We start from the raw sequence: 20,741 nt of genomic DNA, 5'->3' as shown, positions 1-20,741 counted from the left end.
AAATAAAAACCTGGAGAGCCATATACTCTTAATCGCAGATTAAAAGGAAACCATAAATTCAACATAATCCTATAAAACCAAATTTAATTCTTCCAAGGTAAAAACGGTGTTAATGATATTAAGAATATTATTTTAAATTACTTTTGAAAGTACCTTCAAAACTTCTGCATGGCGCGGGTTACTGACGTCATCACCACCGCAAGTTTAGGTCTTGATTTATCAATTATCAAAAACAAATTACAATTATTTTTCGAGAATACAAACATCTCTTAACACATCTCTTAGCTGTTCTTAAGTTAAAGTCAAAAGTTATATTTGTGAACATTAGTTAATGCACTGTGAAGTGAACTAACAAGAACAAACAACAAACAGATGTATTTTTATTAACTAACAAAGTTTAATAAATACTGTATCAAAGGTATTGCTCATAGTTAATGTTAGTTAATACATCAGTGTCAACAAATGAAATCTTTTTTTAACGTGTTACCCTCGAAAAATATGTTTTGCCTGAGAAAAATACATAGTTGACAAAACCACTAAATTATAAAATTAAAAAATTAGTCAGAAGAGTTTAGTAACCTTATGTTAAGTGACATAAGCAAACAGACACAGCTTTATCCACTAAAACATTTATTTAGCTTTCAGTCGCCAATTCAAGTAAAAAAAATAGATAGATAGATAGATAGATAGATAGATAGATAGATAGATAGATAGATAAACCACTCATTCATTCATTCATTCTGTAGTAGCAGTCCATAGAACAGAATCCAGCAAACTCTTTGTCTGAATAGAAAGCTGTGAAGACCCCCTTCTTTCCATGGCTACAGTATCCAGTGGTGTTTTTGTAGATGCATCCACAGCCATCACACCTGCTGAGCTCAAACTCACTCTGTATGTCTTCCTCACATCTGGACTGACAGACTTCCAGTCAATGATACCTAAACAAGAAAAAAACAAATGTTGAGAGATTCAAACAAAAAGTAACCAATAATTATAACTAAATATAAAATAAAAAAGACTGCAAGTGTTGTCACTAGCAGAAGCGCAAGTGTCTGAGAGTGCAAGTGCAAGTCTGCAGCCAGACCCTTCTCCATTATATTATAATATAATTGTACTGCTGACTCTTCACTGAGACAGTCATTTTTGTTACCAAAAGTACATATGATTCCTGTGCATGTTTTCTAAAAGAATGGAAGCACAAAAAAGGTGACTGGCACTTATCTATACCATAGGTTATACTAATTTTTGGTTCAACATGTTGGATTAGATGGAGTATGTGTGAAACAGGCGTTAGTGCAGTTTTATTGAAATTAATAAAGTTTGAATTCACTGTTACGGAGGTAAGCGCTTGCTTTAGTTGGGTTCCTGACCCTTGACTTTTTAGCTAAAGATTTTCTCTGGTAGCTGTAACTGTGTTTCTGAAATACATTTGTTATAGCAAAAGTTGCAAGATAAAAAATTAATCTGATGGCTCAGTTGTAATGTAGTAGTAATTAATCTATATTTAATATATATAATATAAAGCAAGGCACAAGTTTATGCAGTGGTATTCTAGGGCTAGTATAAAGTAAAAATATTAAACCTAAATAATGTTCTCAGAGATCAGCCTCTGGATGAGATTAGTGAATCAGGAAACTACATGATGACTGAATTATTAATGAATAGCTGTCACCATCTGATCAGTTTGTCTTCTCATATCTTTTGCTGTGACAAATGTGCTTTAGAAACACAGCTACAGCATCCAGAGAAACAACAACATATTCTTGATAAAGGGATTTAATTGTGAACTGGGCAAAGATATCCATTTCATCATGCCCTGAGGTGATCCCTGGACCCTGGAAAAGTACATCAGCCTTAGGGATGGGCAAAATGGCCAAAATGTCATATAGCGTTTTTATTAATTTATTTTTCAGAAAAATCACGATTCTGTGTTTTGTTGGTTATGTTGTCTGGCCAGTACAGCCAAACTAATTTCCCTATTAACAGAGGTGTAAAGTCCAGGGGTCAGAAAGTAAAAGTCCTGCCATATGTTTATTCCACCCATGAACTCAGCCAGCTGATTTCACCAAAGGAGGAACCAAGTCATTCCTTTCGAGTCACAAGCAAGTCTCAAGTCAAATCCCAAGTCATCAAAGAGATAAAGTTAATGAGATAATTAAGTGACTAGTTAAATGATAATTGTGCATTAGTGATGAACACCTGCTGTTATTGAGAATTACAGAGGATCAGCTGTTGATGTTTAATTGGTTGAAATGATGCTGTAAGGGAAACAGGTCAATTTAGCTCAAAGGGAATCATTTAAGATTTTAAAGGGAATTTGAACAGAATCACTGTTTCACGGCTGATCACTGAAACGGCCAGCGATTCAACATCAAATCTGCGCTGGATATTAATATCCAAAGTATAGTGAAAACACTATTAATTAGCACAGTAACAAGATCGGCAGTTTAAGACATTAACTTGTGAGCACAAAACACAAGATACTTCTCTTTTCAATATGAATGAGCCTTTATTAGATAATCTAAGACATATAAACTAATCTAACATATAAGCACACGCACTCACACATTCACACAAGTTGCAGGAGGATAGAAAGTTAGGAAAGGATGAGTTTAAAAGAATGAAAATGTGGAATCCCAAGTTTACAGCAATATGTGAAATTGCATAGACATGAACAACCATCAATCACTTAATTAACCCTCGCATTGAGTTCATCAATTAGGTTAAAATTATATTAGATAACACCAGTACAGATGTGAGTCTGGAGGTACGTTACTTGTGTTGCCTGTGTAACGGGGTTCCCTTTGTTGTCGCTGAAAGGGGGGTTTCCCGAGGTTGCTGATTGGCTGGAAGTTCAGTAGTCGTTGAAGTGACGTCTTGGGAAGCCCGTGGTTGGGCGTTGGCTGAAGATGCGGAGTTGTGGGCTGGTTGAAGTTTCAGACGGGCACGCGAGGTCAGACTCGGAGACACGGCGTTACAAAACTTAACTCAGAACACGAAACTCTCAAACGGAAAAGAAAAGAAACTAAAGTAAAAGAATAGAAGTAAAGTTTGACGAGACTAGGTGGTGTTTCTTCTCATCGTGGCTAAGTAGCAGCAGGCGTGCAGGCCGAAGCACGCTGGAACCGCGCTCGAAGAACGCTAAAAGTGATGACAAAGCATGACTAAAAGCAGGCTAAAAGCCGGCATGACTGATAGCAAAAGCTAAACGCAAGCTCAAAGCTAAAAGCAAAATTTGATGGTGTCCTGAGTATTTAAACTGGCCTTTTGGCCACACCTCAAATGTTGTCTTGACCAATTAGATATTGTCTTTTCTCGGGGCGTTGCATTGTTTGTCCCACCCATTCATAAATCATATGTTATCTTATCAAGCACATGGTCCGAATTTTCCCGCTCTTGCAGGGTATAATTTGGACATGATTCCTATAACAAGAATATGATACATTTGACAAATAACTGATGGTCAGAAACGTTTCAAGCAAGAAGATTCGAACACACACATACTAAACATGAATATGATCCCTTAAACTATTCAAGAGTTATTTAAAAAGACATAAACAATAAGTGATTAGAAACAGTATAATCAAATGTGTGGGTTCATGTATGATATGGAGTTAAGCAATGGACTGATATCCATTTAGAAGTCTTTTTTGAGTTCATTTTGGTGCATATATGCATTGGAAGGCATTCTCTGCTCCATTCTGGGGAGTAAGGATATGTCCTGTGAAGACCAGAGGGGTTAACAGGTCTCCTTAGGAATTTCAGTCTGGTTCTGCTAGGTGGGGGGAAGTCAATCCAACGATCTTGTTTACTCTCATGGCTTTACATGTGAGGGTCAGACTGTCCATCTCTTCGTTTACTTGCCCCAAATTAGACAATCTCTTCTTCGAATTGAAATTGTCAATAATTTTTCTAATGGTGTTAATGTTGAAAGCTGTTCTGTGAAAGAGTTGGTTAGTTATCTTGCTTCAGACTGTGGTGCTAGGAATTGATTTACAACATCCTGCCTTTCTGTGGAATTCGGCTCATGTTTCAACCAGGCTCCCGATCGAATCTTTAATTTGTCTGGTTCAGGCCTCATACGCTACAATGCCACCATCACGGAGATCAGTGTTTGCTTTAGTTGAGATCTTGGCCCTTGACTTCCTGTGTGAGATCTCTATATATAGTAATGCGTGTAGTATTGTAAAGCAGAGTGGTCAGGGCTGTACAGTGAGCAGCTGTTGTCTCTTTTTAGATGATGAGGTAGTCATAAAAAAGCAATTGTTTCTTTGTATGTTTAGATTTTTAATAATCAACCTAGTGAAACTACAACATGCAAGGAAAGTGTTGCTCTAAAAGTTAAATATACAATGCATTTAAATATTTGATCTCTTGTACTATTTAGACACACACAGACATCAAGAACAATGCATGCTGGGCAACACCATAGTAAAAACTCCCATCATGCACTGCAGCATTTGCATTAGCAGTTGCTTTAACACTAGAAGTCCCAGAGATTTGTAACTCTCCTTTAGCCAAGTGGATGCTAACTGGCTAGTCTTTTGGCTATCATTAGCATCAATTCATGTGTAAATATGGTCATTACCTGAGCAATCTGCAGGGGGGTTGGGGGTGTGTGTGTGAATGGTTGCTGGTGGCTTGTTTGTATGTGTGGGGGAGGGAGGGAGGGCTGCTAAAAGCAGAGAACTTGATTGACCTCCTCTCCAAAAAAAGAAAATGCAGAGAAGACTCACCACTCGGCAGGCCTTGGAAATGATCCTGAGTGAAGTAAACCCTTGTGACTCAGATGGAGAAGACATAGAACTTCAGCCGGATTCGGACTCAGATCTGTCTGATCTGTCTTCAGGTTAAGTTTCATTTCATATTATTTCCTATTTCATTTCAAACCAGTAAGTGGAAAACACCAAAAAAGCAGAGTGGAGTGACATAAATATTTACTCTGCCTTTTTTTGTATTGTCCACTTTTTTGTTTGTACTACTTAGCAGACATTCACTGCCATCTGAAGTGCAAAAACATTATTAGTTGTTTTCTTTGCTTTAGTTGTATCTTTTTATTTAGGAAGATATTTCAGACATTATTCCGATACAGAGAAGGAGATACTGGAATTATCATTAGTATCTATGCATGCATTTGTGATATCATTTGACTTTTCCATTGCTCACAATTTGAATTTGTTCACACTGCAGATGAGGAGACTGCTCCTCAACCAAAAAAGAGAGCCCGTTTGGGGACTGACCTGACAGAGACAGCGAAAGATGGCGCAGTGTGGCGTGAAGAACAGGTTGATGAACAGCTTTTCCCGTCAAAGACTCGCTGCTGTTTCCTGCAGTATATTGCAACTAAACCTGACAAGTTTGGGATCAAGTTTTGGGTGGCTTGCGACCTGACCAAATCCAAGTACATTTGTAATGTCCTCCCATATCTTGGCAAGGACCCTAGTCGTCCCAGTGGAGAGAGACTGTCTGAAAATGTAGTGATGAGGCTGATGGAACCATTCCTAGACAAGGGCAGAAATGTTACCACGAACAATTTCTTCACATCGCTGTCACTTGCGCATAAACTTCTTAGCCGGAAAACCACCATCCTCGGCACAGTCAACAAGATTCGCCGGGAAATCCCTCAATCCGCTAGACACACAGATCGCAATGAATTCACCACTCAGGTATGTTGCAGGTCTTTTGTGGTTCTATGTTTATGTGTTTTTTAATTTTTAGAATCAACACCGCCAAGTGTGTCATTGTGTCATGTGTCATTGTGTGTAAAAGTGCTATGAAAATAACAATTTATCTTATTTATTAGGTTTGTTTTCAACCACTGCTGCTACGCTGACGGCGTATGCGCCCAAACGGAAGAAGACCATCTACATTCTTAGCAGCATGCACAGCGTGATTCAGACTGATAATACCACCAAAAGGAAGCCAAACACTGTCACCCTTTACAACACCACAAAGTGCGGCGTGGATGTGATGGACCAGATGGTGCGGGAGTACACTGTCCGCACAGGGACACGGCACTGGCCAATTGCCGTATTCTATTACGTGATTGACATGGCAGCACTGAATGCACATGTGCTGTATCAAGCATGCACCGGAAGGCAGGAAAGACGGGTGGACTTCCTGGTGGAGCTTGCAAGAGAGTTGGCTAACTCTCATATGTGTGCGAAGAAGGCAAGAAAAGAACAATTGCTTCGGACACAACCCTCCACACCTAGCCCTGGAAAAAGAGCCATGTGTCAGGTCAAACACCAGTGCAAGAACAATCGTGCCACTGTGCGATGTGTTCACTGCTACAGATACACATGTGGTAAATGCAGACGGGAGATACCATGGCAGTGCCAGGATTGTGAGTGATTGCTGGAATGTACTCACTCACTTTTTAATATTATTTGTAAATATGTGTACAAATGGTTGGTTTCTTTATTTTATTTTGTACTATTTTTTATCAATAAATCTCAGCAACAAAGGAAAAAAAAAACATTTGTGTTGATTTCTCCCTAAGATGGCAAAGTGAAACACAAGTTTCCTTGAAGTGGCTCAGCATGGCCCCACATTGTTTACATAACAAAAGCAACTGTTCACAGCTGATTAAGGATATTAGCCTAAAGCCTTCCAGCCCATCGGCTGTCCTGCGGGTTTTATAGGTAGAAAAGCCAAATGGCTGCTCTCTGGGACTTCTAGTGTTAAGTTAATAAAAGGGTCAAGAGCCCAACTAAAGCAAACACTGATCTTCATGATGGTGGCATCATTTAAACTAATAAAACATCAACATCTGATCTTCTATAATTCTCAGTAACAGCAGGCGTTCACACTAATGCTCAATCATCATTTAATTAGTCACTTAATTATCTCATTAACTTTAACTTTTTGAGGACTTGGGATTTGACTTGAGACTTACTTGTGACTTGAAAGGAATGACTTGGTTCCTCCTCTGGTGAAATCAGTTGACTGAGTTCATGGGTGGAATAAACATATGGCAGGACCTTTACTTTACTGACCCCTGGGAAGAAGCAAGTATAGGTCTCTGCAGGAAAGTAATGGGAGTTACCAGATCAGGGTGTTTTTAGACCATGATACCTGATTGGCTGACATCATAGTGATGGTAGGTTTAGGTAAGGGGGATCATTTTGGCTGCATGATTTAGAAACACCCAGCAGTTTGAAAACACCCACAAGGTCATAAACGCCTGCTTTTGCTCTGCAGAGACCTAAGTCTCGGGAGAAGGGTCTGTCTGCAGACTGCAAGAGAGGGGCGTAACTTGAAGAGGGCGTAACTTGAACAAGGGGGCGTAACTTGAAGTTGTCCAAATCACACAGAACCACGCGAGATGTCAAAATGAGATGTTGTGTTGTGAGATGTTGGGCAGTGTTCGAAACTGCATACTCTCTAAGTAGGCACTAAATTTCAATTAGTACTAACTTAACGAGCGCTAAAAGAGTACAAACTCTACAGCCTGAATGCGTGAAGTATTGATGCGATTTGGATATCATCCACTATGTTGTCATTATCATGTGACCTACGATGTTAAAACAAGCACAACAACTTAAAAGATATGAGTGACAGGTTTAATTAATCTAACTGTAATCTTATGTAACCGGGTGGTATTAGCGTGTGGGATACGCAAGGAGTGCACTTCCCCTTTAAGAGAGCGTCTGCAAATGATGACGCACTAAGAGTGCGATATAGAGACAGACCGTTTAAGCAGTGCAGGAGAGAAGGCAATAGTGTATCATCCTAGGGTAAATCCATCATTTATGTACATATGGTGATATTCATTTAATGTTATATGATGTGTTTGTTTCAATCCCATGCATGTACAATGTGTATCTTATGGTTAGGGATTTGGATGAACGGAGATTGTGTGATATTGCACGTGACAAGTGTTCCGGATTCTCAGAATTCGGTAAGTGTTAATTGTGATGTCTAAGTGCATAACGTATCTGAAGTGCGTGTACAATGTCCTTTGTACATTATATTTGATTTCCATGAAGCATTGTTTAATTCATGTGATGGAAATGCTGACAGTAGGTCTGTGTTTGTGTAGGGTGCCACTGCCGTGTTTGTGTGATCTTAACAAGTATTGTTTCACCCTTAAAGTGTGCCCTAACATTATAAATAATTGTACATTCGAAAGAATTGACACCTTATTTGAGTTTTGATTATTTACTTTTTGATTATTCTGTTGAAACCTCCGTTTGGAGATGAAACGCAGTTATAGTGACCCCGTGTGGTGAATCTGATTTTTGTCTTTGTAAATCGAGTGATATTGAAACATCACCTGTTATTTGTTGAACCATTGATTTAAAATTTCTCAAGATTACAACCAGACAAAAAATACTTTATACAACAATCAGATTGAATTAAATAATCTGAATTAAAATACAAAAAATAAATTAGTAAATCTAAAAACCTTGATTCTGTGTCAATTGATTTATTTTGTTAACTGGCAACACTTAAAACTGATGAAACTTGCCCATTTTGTGGTCTTGTTGAAGAAACAGCTGCCTTTTTATTTTGTGGTTGTTGTATAGCCAATACATTTTGGGTTGATTTAAGTTCTTATATTTTTTAACTCCACTAATGTGATCAAGTTTTAGCCTTAAAGCAGTTTTCCTTTTTTTATTATGAAAACCCAAAATCGTCATCTCTGGAATATTTTGTTAATAATTTTATGGGCAAAATGTTTCATCCACAAGCAAAAGTAGCTTGAATCTCCTTTGTTTTCTTCTTTTTCTTGTTGAATTTAATGCTAATTTCATCCCTCAGGCTTCTAAAAAAAGCATCTTGATAAATTATTCAAAGATATTTAACCTTGTCACTGTGTTTTTTTCTGTGTATATTATCCCATGAACACATTACATTTTTGTTTACTGTTTTATTATGATTGTTCATTGTTAGATACAACCATCTTACCCTGATCTTTTATGTAATTATAAGTTCCGTAATAATAATAAAAAAGAGGGACAGGTGCACTAACACCTCACAGCATCAGCATTTGCAATATTTGTAATATCTGCACAAAGGAAACGTTGATCAGCTGGCAAGAAGATCTTGCCTTTGGAGAAGACTGTTGATTTTATACTCTAAAAATGTAAGTATTACTACTTAAAAATTAAGATTACCCCAGAATGAATTGCATCGTTTGCTCACCCCAACACTTACATGCAATAATAATGATAAATGCCAACCAATAATTATATTACTTTTTTTTTAAACTACATTTTAGTAAAACAAGCAAAATTACATTTTTGTTGTGACATAGCTATACATGAATATACACTAGTTTAACAAATGCAGTCGATGTGAGTACATACATTTCAGTCAAGCAATTAATACATTAATTAATAAAATATTTATTTTTATTATTGACAACATTTTTTATTTACTGACAATAATAAGAAACATGAATAAATGAGTAAAGGAATGAATAAAAGTAAACATCAGAATAAATACATAAATATACAACAGATGAAACAAAGCTTCATTCAAACTTATTGTTCTAACAATTATGTATTTACAGATGGTGAACCCACATCCTACTGCCATCTCAACACAGCTGTGCCAATTCTGCAGCTGCGCTGTGCTTCACAATCTCACTATTCTCAATGGGGACATTGTTGAGCAAGAGGATGAGGAAGACCATGACGACCCCTCTCTGAACCACACAACCTTGAAGCAAGTGCAGGGAACACGTGCGGGACAATCTGGCTGCTGCTGTGTCTGCTCCAAACATTTGTGTGCCTGCTCTCCATGAGCATGACTACACTCTAAAAAATGCTGGGTTAAATATAACCCAACGCTGGGTTAAAAAGGGACCAACCCAACAGTTTGGGTTTTTTTGACCCAGCAGTTGGCAGAGGTATAAAGTCCAGGGGTCAGAAAGTAAAAGTCCTGCCATATGTTTATTCCACCCATGAACTCAGCAAGCTGTTTTATACCAGAGGAGAACCAAGTCATTCCTTTCATATCACAAACGAGTCTCGAGTCAGATCCCAAGTCCTCAAAGAGTTAAAGTTAATGAGATAATTAAGTGACTAATTAAATGAAGATATTGTTCAGGTACTGTATAACTACAAAAAAAAAAAAAAACTATTAAACAAATGCCACCTTAATGTGTCAATATTGAATAAAAAAAAAGCTATATCAGCTCAGGAATTTAGCCATGAACATTTATCATACTATCCTCAACAGTGGTGACAATAATTTTTCATACTGCAGTGCATGATGAGAGTTTTTACTATGGTGTTACCCAGCATTCATTGCATCATGAAGCATTTTGTTGATTGTCACCATTGTTGAGATTGGTATACTGGTTCTTGATGTCTCTCTGTGTCTAAATAGTATAGTAGGTTTTTTTTTTGGTGTATTATATGTATATATACACACATATATACACACATATACTTTTTTTTTTATTAATTCACTATATATTTTAGAACAACAGTGTTCTGTAGTTTCGCATAGTTCTTAATGCAAAACCTGAACATGTAAATGGAAGCAAGTTATTTTAAATGAAATCAGGCCATTTCATGATGGTTGTTTCATCACATATAAACAGCAAATATCTCATCATTGTAAAATACCACATGCATTTCTACAGAGAGAGAGATCTATCGCAACAAGTCAAGGGTCAAGAGCACAACTAAATCAAACACTGATCTCCATGATGGTGGCATCATTTTAACCAATAAAACATCAACATCTGATCCTCTGTAATTTCCAATAACAGCATGTGTTCATCATTAATGCACAATCATCATTTAATTAATCACTTATTTATCTCATTAACTTTAACTCTTTGAGGACTTGGGATTTGACTTGAGACTTGTTTGTGACTTGAAAGGAATGACTTTGGTTCCTCCTCTGGTGAAATCAGCTGCTGAGTTCATGGATGGAGCAAAAATATGGCAGGACTTTTACTTTCTGACCCCTGGACTGCCCACCTCTGGTCAAAATAACCCAACCGCTGGGTCAAAACAACCCAACCGCTGGGTTGGTCCCTTTTTAACCCAGCACTGGGTTATATTTAACCCAGCATTTTTTAGAGTGTACCTGCAAAACAAAATGGAGTTAAACATTTTACAATTCATGTTGTCAGCTTTCCATTTATTGCCAAATTTAATTTCATGCTTACAATTACATGCATTTTTTTTGTTGTAGCTTTATTACTTTTGTAGTGGGCTAAACCACTGAACTGGTAAGCAGAAGGTTGCTGGTTCTAAACCACCAGTATGTCCTTGAGCAAGGCTCTATTCTCCAGGTTGATCCAGGGGATTGTAGGTCCCTGTAATAAGAGCACTGTAAATCACTTAAGATAAAAGCTTCATGACATTTTGTGATGATGCTTTTGAAGCTTCTGAAAGTCACCCTTCATTGTATAAACAGAAACCAGCAGAACAAACTTTACTAAAATCACATCCTCAATGTCTTTTGGTCTTTCTCTAGATGTTCTCACTGGCTCTGGGGTCACTGAGAATGAAGAGACCACAGCAGCATCCGGTCAAGATGAGACAGTAAGGGCAGGTGGAGAGATGGAGTGTCACTGGACCATTTCCAGGATGCTGCTGTGGACTTCTCCATCCTCACTGCTCACACCAGTCTGCAGACATTTCAGATCCTACAAAAATACACAAACACAGTACAAGTCATTTTAACAGCATAATGTCATCTGATCTCTGTATTAGAAGTAACAAAATGATCTTAATTTATCCATTTGTTTCAGGTTTTCCCTTTTTTCCACAAATGTCACCTTTCCTTGCAGGTCCTGCTCCATTACAAAAGAACTGCAGCAAATGCACAGGAATCAAGAATAAGAGAAGAGCTGTATTAGTTGTTTAAAATTACAACAATAAAAATAAACTTAAGATTTAAAATGTTTTATTCATTTCTGTAGTGTACTCACTCAAATCATTTGATAGCAGCATTGCTTCATCAGTCTCTCTGCAGCAGATAAACACACGTGTGTCTCATCTTTCCCTGTAACATTCAGACAAGAGTCAAGTCTCCTCTGTGATTTATCTGCTCAATACTGCATTTACATGTTGAGTTAGTTGCTGATGTTACTTGTTTTTTATCCAACACAAATGTTCCTTAAATTATCAATATTACAAATGGACAAATAAAATGGATAACATATGTTTAGTTACTTTATGTAGATTTGTTTGTTTACATGACTTAAATTCATCTAAAGCAGTGTTGACAGTGAATTCTACAGAATAGCACACATACATCACTCAGATGCCTGTTTCATGTCTTTTGGATATGCTCATCTGCAATACTTATCAAAGACTATCCTGTCAGATGTTAAATAGACATTTAGTAATCGTCTTTAAGATGTATATATGGTTTATGTAAATCAACTTTTGATACTTCTTAATGGAGCTCCCCTGTTAGTTATGCACAAATGTGTTTTTACAGCAAAATTACAAATATGTTATATTATGTCGGTTACAGACAGGGTTTTGATTAAGCCAGGTTAGATTATAGTTCAATTAGGACATTTAAGTAACTTTTATAAATGTGCCTTGGATTGAAACAATACTGATGTGCATCTTGAGACAAAAAAAAATATTTTAAGACGAGTCCGTTCAAGCTCCTTTCAGTTAAAACTGCCCAGACATGCATTTTAGGTTGGGACTAGTCAAGACTAGCCTTGTCTGTGAAACCGGGGATAGCGTCTTTACACCTTTTGCTTATATATTGCTTAATTTACACCTTAGTTTTAATAGATTATTGACTCCATAAACAATACCACTTTATGAAAATGACTTACTATAATTTAAATGGTTATTTTGGGAAAAAAATATTCTCACAGTTGTTTCTCCGCACAAGCGGCCATCTTAACAACAACATCTCGTTTTGGCATGGCACGTGGTTCTGTGTGATTTGGACAACTTCAAGTTATGCCCCCTTCAAGTTATGCACCTCTCTTGCAGTCTGCAGACATATGCTCTTGGCCCCTGGGGCCCGTTTCAGAAAGGAGGTTAAGTGAAAACTCTGAGTATGTTAACCCTGAAATGAAGGGAAACTCTGGATTTTCCATTTCAGAATGGGAGGTTTGTCAAACCCGAGAAAACAGAGTAAGACAAACCCGTTTCTGAAAGAGAGGTAACATACTCAGAGTCAATTACCATGGTAACTTACTATATGAACCTAACCTGAGGTGCGTTTCCTGTAAAAAAAAATGCTGTTTTTGGAGTTATTTACTCTGGAGCTTGACATCAAACAAAAGTTGGGTTTTCACTTTCAATCAAAATTTGACTTCTGAGTAATGTCCACATATGGGGAAGTCGTGGCCTAATGGTTAGAGAGTTTGACTCCTAACCCTAAGGTTGTGTTCATGTGTGTGTGGGTGTGTGTGTTCACTGCTGTGTGTGAGCACTTTTGATGGGTTAAATGCAGAGCACGAATTATGAGTATGGGTCACCATACTTGGCTGTATGTCACGTCACTTTCACTTTTTTTTTTAGTTTCACATCTTGTGTGATGGGAAGCTTTATTAGAATGTTAAAGGATAATGTTCTAACAATGTTATCAATAAACATTTTTAGAATGTTTTTAGAGAATGTAATCTTAACTTTTAGCAGAACATTCTGGTAACTAAAATAAAACCTGCCGCAGAAAACATTCCCAGAACATAAAAAATTTCTAGATAGGAATGTTCTAAAAGTGGAAGTTAAGTGCCTAACGAGTGTTTAATAATGATAAAAGTATTTATAATTTTAATAAATATAATAATTTACACTCTGTTATTATTGGAGTTAATGTACAACAGTACTGAGGTGCAAACAGGCCTAGTATGTATCTGCCAGTATAAAGTATAAATAGCATCTAATTGCTATTTACACCTATTGCATAGAACTGGTACTTTTACATGGTAAATAGAATATATCACGATTTTCACTAAGTGTAAATAGCATCTAGAGAGAAAGTATGTTAATTCCACTTAGTGTAAATAGCCACTGCCCTGTTTTTCTTACCCTATTGGCAGATTATTTGTAAAATAAGAAAAATGCACTTAAATTATTATTATTATTATTATTATTATTATTTTTATTTATTTTTATTTTTTGCAAGTAAGATACCATGAATATGAATAGCCTATTAATTCAACAACCTACCGTTCTGCCAGTTTTCACCTGTGATATTATAACAGTGATAAGAATTAAACTTGTATTGAGTCATAGCTTTTCATAGTTGTGGTGTACGCGCTAAACTCAGCCTACTCAGAGTTGACTGAACTTACACAATTGGAAAACTCAGCGTTTCTCATCTCAGAGTAAGTCAACTCAGAGCTCAAGTTTTAACTCAGAGTTGGTTGAATCTCCTTACTGAAACAGGCCCCAGGACTACTCACCTCTGGCTACACGTTACATATACACATAATCCAGCAATCCCACCACTGGTTAGATAACTCTTGCACCTGGCATTGTAGTTAGGGTAATGATGAAGGTCATGTTGTGACTAAAATGTTTGTTGTTCCTCAGTTCCCCCTTTGTTTTTTTCTTCTTCTTTTTTTTTCTCTTTATCTTGCATTTGCTTTTTTGTTGTTATTTTCATCCCTATAGTATTATGCGGGCCCTCTTTTGCCTCTTTATGCCTTTTAGAATCCCGGCACTGAAACCAAACTAGACCGGACTGTTAGAATTCAGACACAAGCCCTGCACACTAGTGATGGGAGAAACAAACATATTCAAATAAAGCTTTAAAATAAATTAACCAATTGCTTCCCAAATGACTCACTGTTTCAAAGCGCTCTCGAAACCACACGCTGGTGGCACCTGCTGGTCAAAACAAAGTAAATGCAACAAAATCTTAGGCCAAAACATGAATCAAATCATTCTTTACAAGCCATTGCTAATGTTTTATTGTTATTGAAAGTACATTAAATGCAACTAACAAATCATCAAATAAATTAAATATACAGTGTCTATATAATGTGTTCTTTATTTGTTTAAAGTGTTAATTTGCAGGGGATCTAAGATCAGGAAAAAATCATAGACCATTGGTCTCACTCTCAACTCCTGAGGGGCCACAGTTCTGCACAGTTTTGCTCCAACCCTAATCAAACACGTTTGATCCAGCTAAACAAGGTCTTCAGGATCACTAGGAACTTCCAAGCAGGTGTTATTTGAGGCTGGTTGGAGCTAAACTCTGCAGAGCTGTGGCCCTCAGGAATTGAGTTTGAGACCACTAGCATACCCCCACAAGGACGAGACCAGGGGTCCTGTTTTTGGTTTTTTGTTTCAGTAAATGGACTGATGAGGGAGCTTTGTGCTGTGCATTAAAATTTGAGAATGTTGATCGCTGTCTTCAGACTCTCTAAAAAAAAAAAACGTATAGGCAAATGTGCATTGGAGCTGGTTGGAGCTAAAATCTGCAGGATGTTGGCACTCCAAAAACAGGTTTGGACACCCCTGGACAAGACAATACACATGAGTGTCAGGATTCTGACAACAACCCAAGAACAAGACCAACCAAAGTGAAACATGACACAAAAACACAATTTTTTTAAATATACATTAAGACAAAGTGTCATCATCCGTGGTAGATGTACACTGTAAAAAAAAGTCTGTAGTTTTTACAAAATAATTTTGGCAGCTGTGGTTGCCAGAATACTTTTGTAAAAAATACAGAAAAACTGTAAACACAATTACGGCCAAAAACTGTAAATTTTACAGTATAAAACTGTTATTTACAAACAAGAAAATTTTAATGTAAACCAGTAAATACAACAACGCACACTGCTATTAAAATCTGTTTTGTACCTTTAACATACTGACAACCACCATAATAATGCAGGTGGTAAAAGAGAAAGCCACATGAAGAATCGAAGTTCATCACAAGTAGCTTCGCCACAAGCAGAAGTTTATATTAATATACAGAAGGTGCACAAAGTCATTCATGCAAACACAAAAACACCATCATGGTGACACACGATACTTAAACAATTCAATAAACTTTCATTAAAAAGCAGAAGATGTAACATAAAGCCCAAATGTACAACTGATAACAAAAAACTATTAAAAAACATGATTATTTAAACAAAATACTTTCAAATGTGGAGCGTCACACAGGGAATTCTGGGAATATCAGTTTACAGTTTTTGACTGTAAATTATACATTGATTTGTTCTTTTTTTATTTCTAAAAACTGTAAAATTAACAGCATTTTACTGTAAAATTACATGAAATGTCTGGTTAGATCTTTTACAGTTTTTCCCTGTATATAGTACAGGAACTTACTGTTAACCTATTAACACTTTTTTTTTGTAGCGTTTTTACAAAATTGTACAGTTAAAATGACACTTATTTTTTACAGTGTATCAGCAATTTGCTTGAATACATTAAGCACATTTTCATGATTATTAGCAACTGTGGACACTCCTCATGAATTAAAATCCAATGTAGTTGGAGCATTCTTGGCAACCAGGAGTAGGCAAGTCCCTCCAGCAGAGCAGCGTCATGCCCATTCAAAGATTTTTGAGGTAAATGGATATTAAGTGAATAAATGCACCTTTAATGGCAATTAATGGAGAAAGATGCTTGCTTTAGTTAAGATATCTAGCAGCAGGGTCTCAGTGAATGAATGATGCTCCATCAAAAATGGCATACTTCGCTAGCATATAGTAGGCAAAAACAGTATGTGAAAAGAGCATTTTGTGCTAATTCACAGTATTCAAAAAGCAGTAAGCAAAAAATACCGAGGTGTCCTACTATTTTCGCTGAGATTCTGAAGAGTGCATCCAATGGTAGGGGTGGGCGGATCGATCCTAATATTGATAATATTGATACCAACATTGGTATTGGTAATGGATCAATACTAGTCTGGGGTGTGTTTCCCAAAAGCATCGTTAGCCAACTATGGTCGCAAGTTCCGTCGTTACCAACATAGTTCAACGATTCGGTGTTTCCCGAAACCATAGTTCAAACAAACATTTGCAAACTGCATCGCAAACTTGTGTCGTTGGAACGACAGCTCTTCACCTGTGGTTAGAGTCATAGGTCGTCGTTAGTTTGCTGTGTTGACGTCGTTGATTGTGCTGCACTTGGGTTGTGTTCTATTCAGAGGTATCGACCCTATGCCCTATTCCTTTTGAAGATTTCACCATCCACTTTGAGTGATTTGGAAGAAAGTTGTGGTGCGTGGATCTTACATAATTCACCATATATATATATATATATATATATATATATATATATATATATATATATATATATATATAAAATCAAAAATTATGTTTGTATATATATAGCAGCATGGTCCTCGTAATTATTCTTCCTTCGAAGTGCCCTCTGAAAGCATTAATCATGCCGATTGTAACGCAGCCTTCGTTTCGTTAGTGCGAAGAAAAGGTGAGTTTGTCAAGTGAGTATTTTAAAACATACATAAACGCACATTTCTCATATAACAATATTGGTAAAACAGTATGTTAGAGGTTTCACTTATATTAAATGTTAACACTCAAATCACAGTATTTTAAATGGATGTACCCAAATAAAGTAACAAAAATGTACCTATAAATAAGTGAGTGATTTTGTTGTTTTTACAGAATTAGAATATACTCTACAAATGAGTGTGTGTGTATGTGCGTGTATGTATATATATATATATATATATATATATATATATATATATATAAATATATATATATATATATAAAACACACACACACACACACATATTTTTTATATACACTGTTTGCAAAAGTATTTTTTATTTTTGTTCATTTAAGTCTGCGGGGCAGGGGGCATATTGGCAAATAAACAAAATATTTAACAGATGTTATGTCAGATTAAACAAATGGTTTACACTGCAGTGGTGGCTGGATGCTCCACAGGTGACAGGAGGAATGGGCGAAGAAGATAGCCACTGTCTCCCAGCAGCCAGCTATCACCAAAGCCACCCTCTTCAGCCACCTGCAAACTGCAGAAGTGGCCCACACAAAAGAGTCATGTGTGCTTCCAAGCCATTTTGCTACAATGAAATGTCATTGAACATCCCCTTGTGATCACACACTATTTGAACATTTATGGCTGGATAGCCCTTCCTGTAAATGTACAAGGGCTCATTTACCACAGGATTTGACACTAGGATAAGGGTGTCATCAGTGATGCCAATAACTCTGGAGATATTGTCAATACTGCTGATTGGCCAACTGGATTTCTTCAGGAGTTTGGGGGAAAATCAGGATGTTCTTCATAAGCTGTAACAGCAAAGGTGTTACTGCAGTCACAGTTTTGCTGACTGAAGATTTGCTGAGCCCCAGGCCATCACCCACCACCTCCATAAAACATCCAACAACATATTAATACAGTGTAGCTAACAACTGAACTTAACCCTCTGGAGTCTAAGGGTATTTTTGGGGCCTGGAGAAGTTTTGTCATGCCCTGACATTTGTGCTTTTTTCAGTTTCTTATAAATATCTAAATGGCTGAAGTCTAATCTCACTGTAATCAGCACAAACTAGGCTATAATAATATGTGATCAGCATGTATGTACATGATTGTGTTTTTGAGAAAAAAAAATGTTATGCGTGGTTAGTGAAAAACTAAAAATGTTAAATCACTTGAATAAGGCAATAAAACACATACAGAAAATTGGTTCCCAGATATTTTGAGAACTGGAGCTTGTAGCCTAGAATTTTTTTTTTCTAAATGATGTGAAAATCATCTTGTTTACTCACTTACAGAAAACAATATATTGATTTAAATTTTCTAAGACACTTTTTGTTGGTAAAAGTCATATGCGAGTAGGCGTCAACTATCATGAATTCACACCTGAGAAGACAAAGGGCTGCATAATGAGCTGCATAATGAGCCATTCAGTCAGCTGTGTCACTGAGAGGGATGAGTTACAAGAAAGAATGTGAGGACAAAATAAATCTATATAATTTTATGTTTGTAGTTTATTTAGAATATATTTAATTATCCCACAACATAATTTAATATTCACTTGTGAGTGCAGTTAAACAGTTTATTAGGAAAAATCAAAGCTGACTTTCAAACTGAATTTTTTGCATCATTACTCCAGTCACACAATCCTTCAGAAATCCTTTTAACAATCTTATTTTCTACAAAAAAACATTTATTGTTATTATTATTTTATTATTATTATTATTATTATTATTATTATTATTATTATTAATGTTGAAAAGAGCTGAGAATATTTTTTTTTTAGGTTTTTTTAGGGGGGATAAATTGAAAGAACAGCAATGATTGTTACATTTGTTACAGTTACATTTATTGGTACATTTATATTATTTACATCAAGCTTTTGAATGGTATAGTAGTGTATATTGTTATTGAAACTTCATAATATTTCACTTGATTATACATTTAGTCAGGAATTATAGTTTGGAAAAAGTATTTGGAAAAAGTCTAACTAGTAAAATGTTTACACGTTATGTGAAAACTAGTACAAGTATATAAATCAATAAAAAGAGACTTACTAATGTTTATGATCTCTGCTGAATAAAGTGCTTCATTCTTTTTTCTGAGGAAATCCAAATCTCAAATCCTCAACCACATCACATCTTTTTGGGGTGAATTATGTCTTATTCCTCCCATCGCGAAGCAAACAGTAAAATAATAAGAAACTTGAAGAACAGTCTCGCTGCGTTGTCTTCTGTTGTGTGGGCGTATTCAAAAGCCGCGCGCTTCAGTGAAACATTTGAATCTCAAAAGCGCGCTTGGGCGCGGGGGCGTGGTCGCATTAGAAGATAATGAAGTGAGACGTGAAAAACGGACATCGCGTTGTTTTCATGTGGATTACTTTATCACAGAATATTTGTTTTTCAGCAGCACTTGTTTAGTTTAAAAGTAGACATGTCAGGCTTTCTATAGATATCTCTCTCATGTCTCTTCGTTGAGTATTCACTGAGTTACAGTTCATTTTAATGACGCATTTGTATCTGAAGATCAGCGCAGACAAAGGCTGCAGACAGCACTCCTTGTTTGTTATCTTTATTTTTATAAGTGCACAAAGTTTTGTTGTTATTATGTCTGTATACAAAAAAAAGTAGACCCTTTACAGATTCAATTGATGTATTGCACTTATCTGTACGATCAAAACTGAAAGTGTAATTTAAGTTCTTTTCGGGGTTATCAGGAGAAAATACCCCAAAACGCGTATACGCGTTAATCGACTCCAGAGGGTTAATGCGTTGTTTCTTCTTATTGCCCTCTGATGATGTGAAGCCTGATGTTAGAGGCCCTGGGAGGAGAGGGCCTGATGTTGAAGGGCCAGACTGGAAAGGGCCTAATGTTGAAGGGCCAAACTGGAGAGGGCCTGATGTTGGAGGCCTAAACTTTGAAGGCAGAGGCCTGGTTGACGCATATGTATCTATACCTCCAAGGATCCTTCCAATGCAACAGGCTCCAGGTTGGCCAAAACTTTCTCTTCCTCTGTAGGGAGAGGAGGAACTGAATTGATGCCCCATCAGTCTTGTTTGCTTCCCTCTTACATGCCGCAGCCCTCCGTTTTGTCACCCTTGTGATGTCCCTCTACTTTTTCCTGACTTCTTTTGGGCTTTGTTCGTATCCATAGCCAGCATCATTTGTTTTTTGAGTGATTTCTGCCCATATTTTATTTTTGTCTGTATTTGTAATGCAGTATTTTTTCAGCTTTGAAAATAGCTGGACTTTATTATTTTCCACCTCCCCTAAAAGAACTGCAATTTCATGCTTTGAAAATTGTGGTTTTCGTGTCATTTTCATTATTTCATGGCTGAATGGCAAGGA

At 36.7% G+C, this 20,741-nt stretch overlaps 1 long non-coding RNA gene across 1 annotated transcript; it reads left to right on the top strand.

Annotated features, from left to right (window-relative positions):
* The first annotated feature begins 6,954 nt into the window (after positions 1-6,954).
* LOC122139719 lies at positions 6,955-9,782 on the top strand. Its single transcript, XR_006156493.1, has 4 exons — positions 6,955-7,739; positions 7,839-7,903; positions 9,024-9,091; positions 9,521-9,782. It is a non-coding gene; the product is annotated as an uncharacterized LOC122139719 (long non-coding RNA).
* Positions 9,783-20,741: the final 10,959 nt, after the last annotated feature.

This window comes from Cyprinus carpio, chromosome B15, assembly GCF_018340385.1.
Source record: "Cyprinus carpio isolate SPL01 chromosome B15, ASM1834038v1, whole genome shotgun sequence".
Taxonomy (NCBI): domain Eukaryota; kingdom Metazoa; phylum Chordata; class Actinopteri; order Cypriniformes; family Cyprinidae; genus Cyprinus; species Cyprinus carpio.
This window is presented reverse-complemented; position numbering and strand designations above follow the sequence as displayed.